Source organism: Giraffa tippelskirchi, chromosome 4 (assembly GCF_054371585.1).
Source record: "Giraffa tippelskirchi isolate mGirTip1 chromosome 4, T2T-mGirTip1v1.2.pri, whole genome shotgun sequence".
Taxonomy (NCBI): domain Eukaryota; kingdom Metazoa; phylum Chordata; class Mammalia; order Artiodactyla; family Giraffidae; genus Giraffa; species Giraffa tippelskirchi.
Window position 1 is genome coordinate 123,698,651 of NC_137278.1, and position 12,175 is coordinate 123,710,825.

A 12,175-nucleotide genomic window follows, 5' to 3' on the forward strand; every position below is an offset into this window, starting at 1 on the left:
TTTCTCTGGTGCTCAATTTTCTTTATAGTTCAACTGTCACATCCATACATGACTACTGGAAAAACCATAGCCTTGACTAGACAGAACTTTATTCATCTATAAGCCTAGGGTCTTAATAGAACCTAGTTTAAAGGTTTGTGGGGATTAAATAAAATAATATGTGCAAAGTATGTAACATGACATCTAGCATATAATAAATATTCAATAAATATTATCTAATATTATAATATTAGATATTAGATAACATGACAAACCTAGACAGCTTATTAAAAAACAGAGATATCACTTTGCTGACAAAGGTCAATTATAGTCAAAGCTACAGTTTTTCCTGGTGGGTCAGATGGTAAGGAATCTGCCTTCAATGCAGGAGACCCAGGTCAATCCCTGGGCGGGGAAGATCTTCTGAAGATGGGAATAGCAACCCACTCCAATATTCTTGCCTGGAGAATTCCATGGACACAGGAGCCTGGTGGGCTATAATCCATGGGGTTGCAAAGAGTAGGACACAAATGAGCTACTAAGCACACACATGGTTTTTCCAGTAGTCCATGTACAGATGTGAGAGTTGGACTATAAAGAAGGCTGAGCACTGAAGAATTGATGCTTTCAAATGGTGGTGCTGGGGAAGACTCTTAAGATTCCCTTGGACTGCAAGGAGATCAAGCCAGTCAATCCTAAAGGAAATCAACCCTGAATATTCATTGGAGGGACTGATGCTGAAGCTCCAATACTGAGTCAAAGAGTCAACTCATTGGAAAAGCCCCTGATGCTGGGAAAGATTGAGGGCAAGAGAAGAACGGGGTGACAGAGGATAAAATGGTTGGATGGCATCACTGATTCAATGGGCATGAGTTTGAGCAAACTCTGGGAGATAGTGAAGGACAGGGAAGTCTGGTATGCTGCAGTTCATGGGGTTGCGAAGAGTTGGGCATAACAATAACAAATATCAATGTTAACATATCCTTTAGTTTATCTAGTTACGTTTATTTTGTATTAATATCTCTTCATGTTTACTACATATTGGGATCTTAGCCTTTTAATTTAGATTTAGTATATTCTTTTTGTTTTAAAATATTAACCCTTGGTTATATTTACTGCAAATATATTACCAATATTTTGTTTTGCTTTTAAACATAAGTTTTTTTGCTTTTAGTAGAACTACTTCTCTTAATATTTTCCTCTTGATATTTACCATTGCTTTTAAATGTAGAAAATTTTCACTATTCCAGAAATACATGATAACATATTTCTTTGAAGTTTTTCTTTTTTGTAATAATAAGTGGACATTTTACGTTTAACTCTTTAATATAGCTGGAATTGGGGGAAGGGAATAAAATGGGGAGCAAATTTTAACATTTCATCAAACATTGCTGACAATACAAGCCTCACATGGTGAAAAGTCTTTTCCTTCATTATTGTTTTATATTACAGGCATGCCTCAGAGATCTTGCAGGTTCAGTTCCAGAAAACCACAATAATGTGACTATCACGATAGAGCAAGTCACATGAACGTTTTGATTTCCCAGTGCACATAAAAGTTATGTATATAATATACTATAGTCTATTAAGTATACAAAGCATTATGTCTTAAAAATACATACCTTTATGTATTTTTATTGTATTTTATTGTAAGTAATGTACATAACTTAATTTTAAAATATTTTACTACTAAAAAAATACTAACCATCATTTGAGCCTTCAGTGAGCCATAGTAGAAATGTTAAAGATCACTGATCACAAAGCACCATCACAAATATAATAATGATGGAAAAGCTTGATCAGAGAAGAGGAAGCTGAAACTTCACTCTTGGCTCTGGCAGTGGTCCTCTATCTTGCTGCTGCTGCTGCTAAGTCGCTTCAGTCGTGTCCGACTCTGTGCGACCCCATAGACGGCAGCCCACCAGGCTCCAACGTCCCTAGGATTCTCCAGGCAAAAATACTGGAGTGGGTTGCCATTTCCTTCTCCAGTGCATGAAAGGGAAAAGTGAAAGTGAAGTCTCTCAGTCGTGTCTGACTCTTAGCGACCCCATGGACTGTAGCCCACCAGACTCCTCCGTCCATGAGATTTTCCAGGCAAGAGTACTGGAGTGGGGTGCCATTGCCTTCTCCGAGTGCACATTAAAATGACATGGAAGATAAAGAAACAAGTCTGGAGGCCTGGATCCCACTAGGCATCAATATTTAAAAATATTTCTAGATATATGGCAGTTCCTATGAAATTAAAAGACGCTTACTCCTTGGAAGGAAAGTTATGACCAACCTAGATAGCATATTAAAAAGCAGAGACATTACTTTTCCAACAAAGGTCCATCTAGTCAAGGCTATGGTTTTTCCAATAGTCATGTAGGGCTGTGAAAGTTGGACTGTAAAGAAAACTGGGCGCCAAAGAATTGATGCTTTTGAACTGTGGTGTTGGAGAAGACTCTTGAGAGTCCCTTGGACTGCAAGGAGATCCAAACAGTCCATCCTCAAGGAGATCAGTCCTGGGTGTTCATTGGAAGGACTGATGTTGAAGCTGAAACTCCAATACTTTGGCCACCTGATGTGAAGAACTGACTCATTGGAAAAGACCCTGATGCTGGGAAAGATTGAGGGCAGAAGGAGAAGGGGACGACAGAGGATGAGATGATTGGATGGCATCACCGACTCAATGGACATGAGTTTGGGTAACCTCTGGAGTTGGTGATGGACAGGGAGGCCTGGCGTGCTGCAGTCCATGGGGTCACAAAGAGTCAGACACAGCTGAGTGACTGAACTGAATTGAACAAAAAATTAAACATACAATTACCATGTGTGCTGCATGCTCAGTTGCTTTAGTCACATCCAACTCTTTGCAACCCTATGGACTATAGCCTGCCAGACTCCTCAGCTCATGGGATTCTCCAGGCAAGAATACTGGAGTGGGTTGCTATGCCCTTCTCCAGGGGATCTTCCTGACCCAGGTCTCCCTCATTGAAGGCAGATTCTTTACTGCTGAGCTACCAAAGAAGCCCCAGAATTACCATATGATCCAACAATTCCACTCTTGAATATATGCTTCAAAGAATTTAAAGTAGGCACTCAAATAGATATTTGTATATCCTATTTGTACCCTTCATAGTAACATTATACACAGCCAAAAGATGAAAGCAATGCAATGCAAGTGTCATATATATATACACACACACATATATATATATATAAAATTCAGCATTAGAAAGAAATGAAATTCTGACACCTGCTAAAACATGGAGGAATCTTGAAGACTTAAAAATAAAAAGCTTGAAATATTGTGAGAATTACCAATATGTGACACAGAGACACAAAGTGAGCAAATGCTGTTGAAAAAAAAATGGTACTGATAGCTTGCCTGATGCAGGGTTGCCACAAACCATCCACTTATGAAAAAAAAAATGCAGTATCTTTAAAGTGCAATGAAACAAAGCACAGTCAAATGAGGAATGCCTGCAGATGTTCAGCCTAGCCCACTGGCTTTAAAAGATCCAGCTGCTCAAACCCAAACCCCAACTAAAAGTCCACATTTTGCCTCCCACTCTCCATTCTGAATCTGTTGACTCTGGTCTGAGCACTTGGTCTAGTCCATGGCTTTACACAGAGATTTTCTTCTCTGCCTACAACAAGCATCTAGGTGTTCTGCTTAGGTTGAACTTAAGTCTCAGAGTTCACTCAGCTTCTACTGACCCATCTGCCCAACATTGCCTGTGACGGTCACCAGATCTGACTATGAACTTGGCGTGTTTTGGGAGGTTCTCAGCTTTCACTTCGGTTCCCCTTCATACTGAACCCTTCAAACCCACAGCTGTGTTTGACAGCCTAATTTAAACTAGATCAGCAAATGTCCTCAGAGCTGAAGCAGTGATCTACTCACCTCTCTAAACCATAGCTCTTAAATAATTCCTGGCCATCACATATTACATCTTCAATGCTTTTATGAAAGAATTTTCTATTTTATCTAGTAACCTAATTAATCTAAAATTAGTTGCTCTGGGTCTCCTTTACTTGAAATGGTCTTGCTCTGTGTTACAATTTACCTTTTCAATTAAAGGCATGTGAGTTGATTTCCTATCTAAATCATGTTTCTTCAATGCAAAATTATTCTCGGTACCTAAAGTGAAAGTCGCTCAGTTGTGTCCGACTCTTATAGTCCACGGAATTTTCCAGATAAGAATACTGGAGTGAGTAGCCTTTCCCTTCTCCAAGGGATCTTCCCAACCCAGGGATCGAACCCAGGTCTCCCGCATTATAGGCAGATTCTTTACCAGCTGAGCCATAAGGGAAGCCCAAGAATACTGGAGTGGGTAGCCTATCCTTTCTCCAGGGGATCTTCCCAACCCAGGAATTGAACCAGGGTCTCCTGCATTGCAGGTGAATTCTTTACCAACTGAGCTGTCAGGGAAGTCCTCTTGGTACCTAATGCAGTGCTTAACCCATGGTAAACACTTGAGGAACATTTCCCCTCCCAACCCCAGGAATGGTATGGGTGGTGTTGGGAGGGCATCAGATTTGTAACCCTCCCCTTCTAGGCCCGTAACCTTCCCCTTCCAGAAAGCCTCCAGAAAATGGGGAACTCTGACCCCTGAATATGACCTACTTGCTGGGGTACAACTGATCCCTTTGACACCCCCACAATCTGAGAAGACTCTGTCTAGAAAAACTGAATGTGAATGGACACGATACCCCCTCTTTTGCCAAAATATAATCTCCACAATAGCTTTTAACAAAAAAAGGAAGTACAAACATGAAGTAAGTGAGAAGAGGCACCATCATAAATATGTTTTTTCTCTACTTCAGCAAGAGTTGGAGGTTATATCCTGCTAAAGCCACCCTAAGATGGAAATATCATATATTGAAATTACATTTAATGCACTTCACCATCTGAATATCAGAGCTTAGCCTATGTGCTCATACCACTTTCAAGAACCTTCAATAGGGCAGAATCATCTAACACAAAGTCTATTTTAGAATAAAGTGTTGAATAGCTCATGTAATTTATTGGATACTGTGCTGAAAGTGAAAAACAGACTTGATATCTGGATCTAGGATGGTTGTCAGTGTATTGGCTGTTCACCCTCATGATCATGGGGCTGACTGGGAGCTGCAGCCTGTTCCTGCCCAATGCAACAAGAGAGCCTTGTACCAAATAATGCTAGGCTGGGAAAAGATCAAAATTTGAAGTACCATTTCTACTGAATACATTTTGCTTTCACATCATCTTAAAGTAAAAAATAAATTAAAAAATAAATTTTTAAAAATCAAAACAATAAAATCTTACATTGAACCATCGTAAATCAGGCAAACATTTGTATATGTCTACAATCTACTAGATCGTACGTCCACAGGAAAGGGAAGGTTGGTTTGTTCATGACTATTCACAGTCCTGAGTTCTTTGCTTAGTACAAAGTAGGTGCTAAATAAGTTTGTATTAAATGAATACATGGATGCAATAGGTCCAGAGGCACAAGACCTGGTTCCACCTCAGGGAATTTAAAATATTCACAGGGGAAAGGGTGAAGGGCTCCCATTTGTTTGGCTTTCTCCACATGCCCGTTTCCATGTATTAAGTCATTTAAGATTTGCACGGATCTCATGAGACAGCTGTTATTACCATAATTTGTAAGCAGTGCTATCTGCTTCTCAAGATGAGGCAGTTGAGTCCTATAGAAGACATGGAATTTGCCCAGAGTCACATCATTTTTAAATGGAAAAGCCCATATTTGCCTGAATTCAGTGTTCATACTTTGTCTTGGATTCCACGATGTCTCTCTACAAGTGAAACACAAGTGATAAAATACAACACGTAGTTAAATTTTAAAATGTCTAGAGGTGACTATAAATGATTTAGAAATTCAAAAACTGAGAAGAGCGAAAATAAAATAGTCAGAACAGACTCATGAGGGAATGAGGATTTGAGTCAACTCCTCAAGTCTCTACATGGAGAGTAGAGCAAAGATCACTTCAGGAAAAGCAATTTCAGAAGTCCCATCAGGACTCTTTAAAGTCAATAAATGTTTTTGATTTTTTTTAATGGTATTGCTTGATAAACACTATAAATAATGCCAAAGCCAGAAATGGTTTACTCACAAGCCACATAGTGAAGCTTAAGCGTTATATGGTCATGTGAAGAAAGAGAGGGATACATTTTTGGCTTTTGCCCTACATATACTGAAAAACAATTGAGAGGGAAATGCTTAGCATATTCACACAATTCTTCACTAATCTAAATGATAATATTCAGTATCCGAGTCCGTGTTATGCCTAATGATGACTGCATAGAAAAGCATGAAGAGCCAATAATGCGTTCTGATCTGCAAAGAGCTAACATGGTAATTTCACCACTTGATGAGAAGGATGATGCTAATTGTCCAGTGCAAAATAGCAATGACCTCTATGATGCTTTGAAGTGACTGGGCTTTCTAGATTCACACAAAATGTAGACAGGATATCTTATTAGTTAAGCATTTCTTTTTTCAAAGTAATGCTTACTGGCATTATGCTGATTTAAGAAACTCCATTCTGACTGTTAATGAAAACTTAATGGAGCTGACATAAGTAAGATGATCTTAAGCTTGCCTCATGCTAAACTGCTTTTTTTTGTTGTTGCCTTCTGGAAAGTTGCTGGATCATTGAACACTGATGTCATGCCAGGGTGTGGAAGAAAAACTGGTAAGCAACACTGAGAAGGTGAAGGAGGTCCAGAATTGGGCCAGGCAGATCTTAGGGTCATATAAAAGATAAAGTATCAGCCAGAACATCAGAGCAAAAGCTAAGAAATGAGTAATTTAGAAGTGATCAAGATAGACCTAATTTTGCTTCCCAACTCTGCTACTTAATGATGCTGTTGATCTGGGGAAATTACTTAACTTCTCTGATCTTTAGCTGCTTCAACACAAAGGTAGATTATAAAAATGGTATCTACTGAAAATGCTTAGTGTGAGGATTAGATAGAAAAATTTAGGTAAAACACTTAGCATTATGCTTGACACATAAATTTATCAAAAAAAATGATAATTTTCTCATCATTATCATCATCAACAACACTAACAGGAACAAGACAAATCCATAGAAATTAAGATATGTGAAAGGAGGGAATTCCCTGGCGGGCCAGGGCTTTCACTTGGACTCTGTGCTTTCACTGCTGAGGACACAGTTTCAATCCCTAGTGGAGAAACTAAGACCCTGGAAGCCACACAGTGCAGCCAAACAAACCAAAAATATACATTCAAAAAGGAGAAGGGATAACAAATTATACTACCTTGAGACAGGAAAAGGTAAAAATTCTAGCACAGCAGGTCCTAGAATCACAAAACAGGAGGGAATTTAGAGGTCATCTAGTCAAACATCTTCATTTTACAAATGAGCAGCGCAATGCTAGGAAACATCTCAATGGTACAACTATGTTTGAAAAGAGTTTGGCAGTTTTTTCTAAAATTCAACATGAACTTCCCATGTTTACAAGGACAACCTAGTAAGTCCATTCCTAAATCTCTACCCGAGAGAAATAAAAACTTATGTTTACACAAAAACTTGCACATAAATAGTTACAGCAGCTTTATTCATAACAACCTAAATTGGAAACAATCAAATGTCCATCAGTGAGAGAATGAATAAATAAATTTCATACAAAAGACCATATTCAGCAATTTAAAAAATGAACTTCTGGTACACACAACAACATGGATGAATCTAAACACATCTTGCCGAGTAGAAGCAGCAGTACAAAGGCATGTGTACTGCCTGATTCTATTTATCTTAAGTTCTAGAAAACACAAACTAATCTCTAAAGACCCAAAGCATAGAATTAATTGCCTTGAGGGGAGAGAGGTAGGGAGTGAGAATTTGACTGTGAAGAGGCACAAAGTGATGGAGTGATGGAAATATTTTATAACTTTTATAAAATGCTTTATATCTTAATTGTGCCAGTGGTTACAAAGTACATAAATTTGTCAAAACTCATTAAAACTGCATGCTTAAAATGGGTATATTTTATTGTATATTAATTATACCTCAATTAAATTGATTTTAAAACTAGAGCTAGAGAGACAAAGAGAGAGATGGCTTGATGCCTTACTCTTTTCAGGGGCAGAGCTAGGATTCCAAGCCAGGTCTTTGCTAGCTAGTTAGCTAGTTAGCTAAACTGGCACTTAGCTACTGCTCATGAGGCTGAGCTTTGCTCAGTAAGCAGTGCAACATCTTGCTCTGCTTGCTCTCTTTCTGAGAGCTCATTTAATGAAATGGCATCAGTCTTGGCTTTGGCACAAGGATATGGTTTGATGTCATAGCTTCCCTTCTTACTTGTTGTGTGGCCCTGGCCAGATTGTTAGACCTCTCTGAGCTACCTTTTACTCATTTTTTAATTGGGGATAAAATTATTATCGTAGAATTCCTGTAAAGATAAAATAATGTAGGTACTACCTGATGCATAACTGACCAAACTTTTAAAATGAAAGCTATGAAATCTCTGGTCATGCCCATCTGGAAATATGTATGCATGTAATGTATGTAGGTAGGTATGAGACAGACTTACAGCCATTTTGGAAAAGGACTGGGAAACGGCTATGGGCAAAACAGGCCTTGCAAGCTAAGGAACAAAGGCCCTGGGGGCCTGAATCCCAGAGACAAAAAAAAAAGAGAGAGAGAGACAAAATAATGTGATACAAAAAGTGACCAGACAATGACAGGCACTTAACTAATTGTTTCCATGACTACTATTAATTTATTAAAAAGAACATCCCAGACCTGAAGCAGTACCAAAACTAAGTCTTGCCTTGTGAGGTTGAAAGATAAAGCCTCCAGACTGCCTGTATGCACTCATTCCATGAATGATACCCAGTGCCTATGCTGTGCAAGGCATTGTTCTAGTCTCTTAGAATTCAACAAAGAACAAAAGAAAGACTTACAAATCAATAAGCCAATATAAAAATATGTCAGGTGGCAATCTGTGCCAAGAAGAGAAATAAACCGAGGAAGAGGGAAAGAGAATGACTAGGGGTGATAGGAAGATGCCATTTTACACAGGGTGCTTAAAAGCAGGTGATCTATTGATAGGATATTTGAACAGAAACTTAGGGGAAGGAGAGGAGGTATGCAGAAAAGTAGCTGAGTGGAAAGTATTGAAGATAGAGGAGAGCGCAGGGAAGAGGCTCTGATGCAGAAGTCTGCTTGACCCATTTGAGGACCAGCAAGGCGATCTGTAGGCCTGCATGTGTTGTTTTCACGATTGGGCAGTGTGATGATACATAAAATTTACCAACTGTTCAGAACATTGAACTTTACCTCTCTACTGTTTGTACTTGGGCTTGTCACATAGACACAAATTTTCATATCAAATAATTATTGTTATTGTCGTGCTTATCAGCTAATGGCTTTGGTGCTAGGAGGAAACAGTTTCTTATCTATGTGCACTTTATAACTAATAACCATTTATTTGTCATTGTTCAGTCACTAAGTCATGTCCAACTCTTTACAACCCCGTGAACTGCAGCATGCCAGTCTTCCCTGTCCTTCACTATCCCCCAGAATTGGCTCAAATTCATGTCCATTGAGTCAGCGATGCCATCCCACTATCTCAACCTCTGTCTTTCATGTATACTGGTCCAAATCAGTTGCCTGTTTATAGAAGAAAGATATAAATCACACTCTCAGCTTGAGGAGGAACAGTTGAACTCAAGGGTGCCGCTTGTCCTCATGGGAAATGATGTTGTCCATTCCCATGATGCACCTGGGAGCAGGGAAGACTCAGTAGATGGTGATGGAAGACAGAAGTGCACATGCACAGTTCCAATATTTCACGTTCCGATTTTCCCCTGTGTCTTAAGAATGAAAAGCACACAATCCCAAAACAACTCTAAACTAGTGCTTCTGTTATCTGAGTGGGGCACAGCGAAACAATCCCTGCACCAACCCTAGAGGAGCAGGTGAACCTCAGGGTTGAGGTCAGCCAAGACATTGAGCCCCTTTAAAAGTGACACTAAGGGACTTGCCTGGCAGTCCAGTGGTTAAGACCCTGAACTTCCTTTGCAGAGAGCATGGGTTCCATCCTTGGTTGGGGAACTAAGATCCTGCATGCCACACAGTACAGCCAAAAATAAATAAATTTTAAATAATAACAACAAAAGTAATATAAAAAAAGAGAAAATGACCCAGGATTTTCTTTAAAAAAAAAAAGCGACACTAAGACTCTGAACACAGACCTGATGGCAACCTGTGACTTCTCTCACACAAGCTATTCCTGCTGACGAAAGGTTCCTTTCAGAAGAGGAGGACAGGGAAGGACATAAACTAGAGGTGCTTCCTTATCTTCTGCTACGAGCACAGGCCACACGAACACTGTATTGCTCTCTGACCACATACTGGAACATGGCGGAATGCAACTCCAAGGAGCTTGGGAGTCATTCGTGGGAAGCACCAAGGTAAAGTCTGATGGATCATGGTCCAGGGTGGTTAAACACTGCAGACAAGGTGTGAGCCAACAAACCACTAGAAACAAATGTTACCATCATATAAGTAGAGTGAGACCAAAAAAAAAAAACTACCAGCAAAAAAAATGAAGAACCAGGTGGAGATTCAAGGGAGCAGTCCTGTTTAGTTCTCAGGGAAAGAATATTTTGGTGAGAATTCTTTTAAAAGCCTGAGAAAACTCTCAATTCTCTTGCTTTGTATTTTAAAGTAACGTTTCACAGCCAATCTCATTCACCTTAGTAATCTGCATCTAAACTTTGCTTTCATTAGCACAGTGAAAGCTGGTTGTGTTAACAAATGTTCTGAAGACAAAAATAATGGAGATAGAGCACAGTAAGAGACTCAGCCTTCTGTGGGAAGATCTTGAGTGTTTAGCCCACTCACATAGACTAAACATTAAATAAACTGATTGTAGTTTATTTGGCTATTGCTAAACCACAAAAGCACTGGAATCCAGTGAGCTGGAATCCAAATTTAATTTTAGACAGGCATGAAGACAGGACAGTGCTTAGTTTCCTGAAGTACACTGAGTATCCCCTACAACTGTCCCACACATGGCCAACCAGTTGTGACCATGATGCATCTCACACTTGTGGGTAGACTTCTAAAAGCCGCTGCTGAATCTACATTGATTTGTATATAAAGCTATCAAAAACCAGAAAATTAAGAGGAAATAGAAATATTCTAAAGTATTACCCAAGTTAAGCAACACTGCATATAAGTGATATTGACAGTACATAGAAAGCTCTGTATTTTAAAACTTCAATTCAAAATTGAAAATAAATGATCATAATAGTATTGATGGATAACAGCAGATACTGACTGGGTGTTTCACATTTTATAAGTACTCCACTTACTATTTATCAAAGATAGTTCATATATCTCACTACATGACAATTTTAAAATGTGGTCAGAAAAGTTCACTCATTTAATCCTCATAAAAACCCTGAGAGATAAATATTACCATGGCAGCCATTTTCCTGAAGAAAGCAGGACTTTGATAAACTAACTGGTAAACTAATTTCCCAGCTTTCTACAGGCAAGCACCAATGACACACCAAGATTGCTACAAAGGGATTTTGATTCCAAAATCACTTTCAAGTTTTCCATTCTGCCTTTTCCAATAAAACCTGGAGACAAGTTGGCACAAATAAAACAAGGCATATTTCATGATCATAAATACTAAATGAAACTGGTGTGTGTGTGTGTGAAAGAGAGAGGGGGGCAGCCCTCAGGGAAGGGCAAGAACTGTCTCATTAGTCACTTATGCCTTTCTCTGCAGTGATGCTAGTGGTAAAGAACCTACCTGCCAATGCAGGAGATTTAAGAGACATGGATTCAATCCCTGGGTCAGGAAGATTCTCTGGAGGAGGGCATGGCAACCCACTCCAGTATTCTTGCCTGGAGAATCCCATGGACAGAGGAACCTGGTGAGCTACAGCCCATAGGGTTGCATAGAGTTGGACATGAGCGAAGCGATTTAGCACGCATGCGTGCCTCTCTCTACACACCTCTCTCTGCACTACCCCCTCCCACATGCTTTTTTTTTTTTTAGCCATTTTTGTATCTTAGAGTTATCCATTTCCCTTACCAAATTCCAAAGCTGGTTTGCTATCATTTTCTAAAATCCATATAATGGTAGCTCTCAACATTAAAGAGGTTTTGCTGATATCTATTCTAACACATGGGTCTCCGGTGTAAATTAAATGGTGCATTT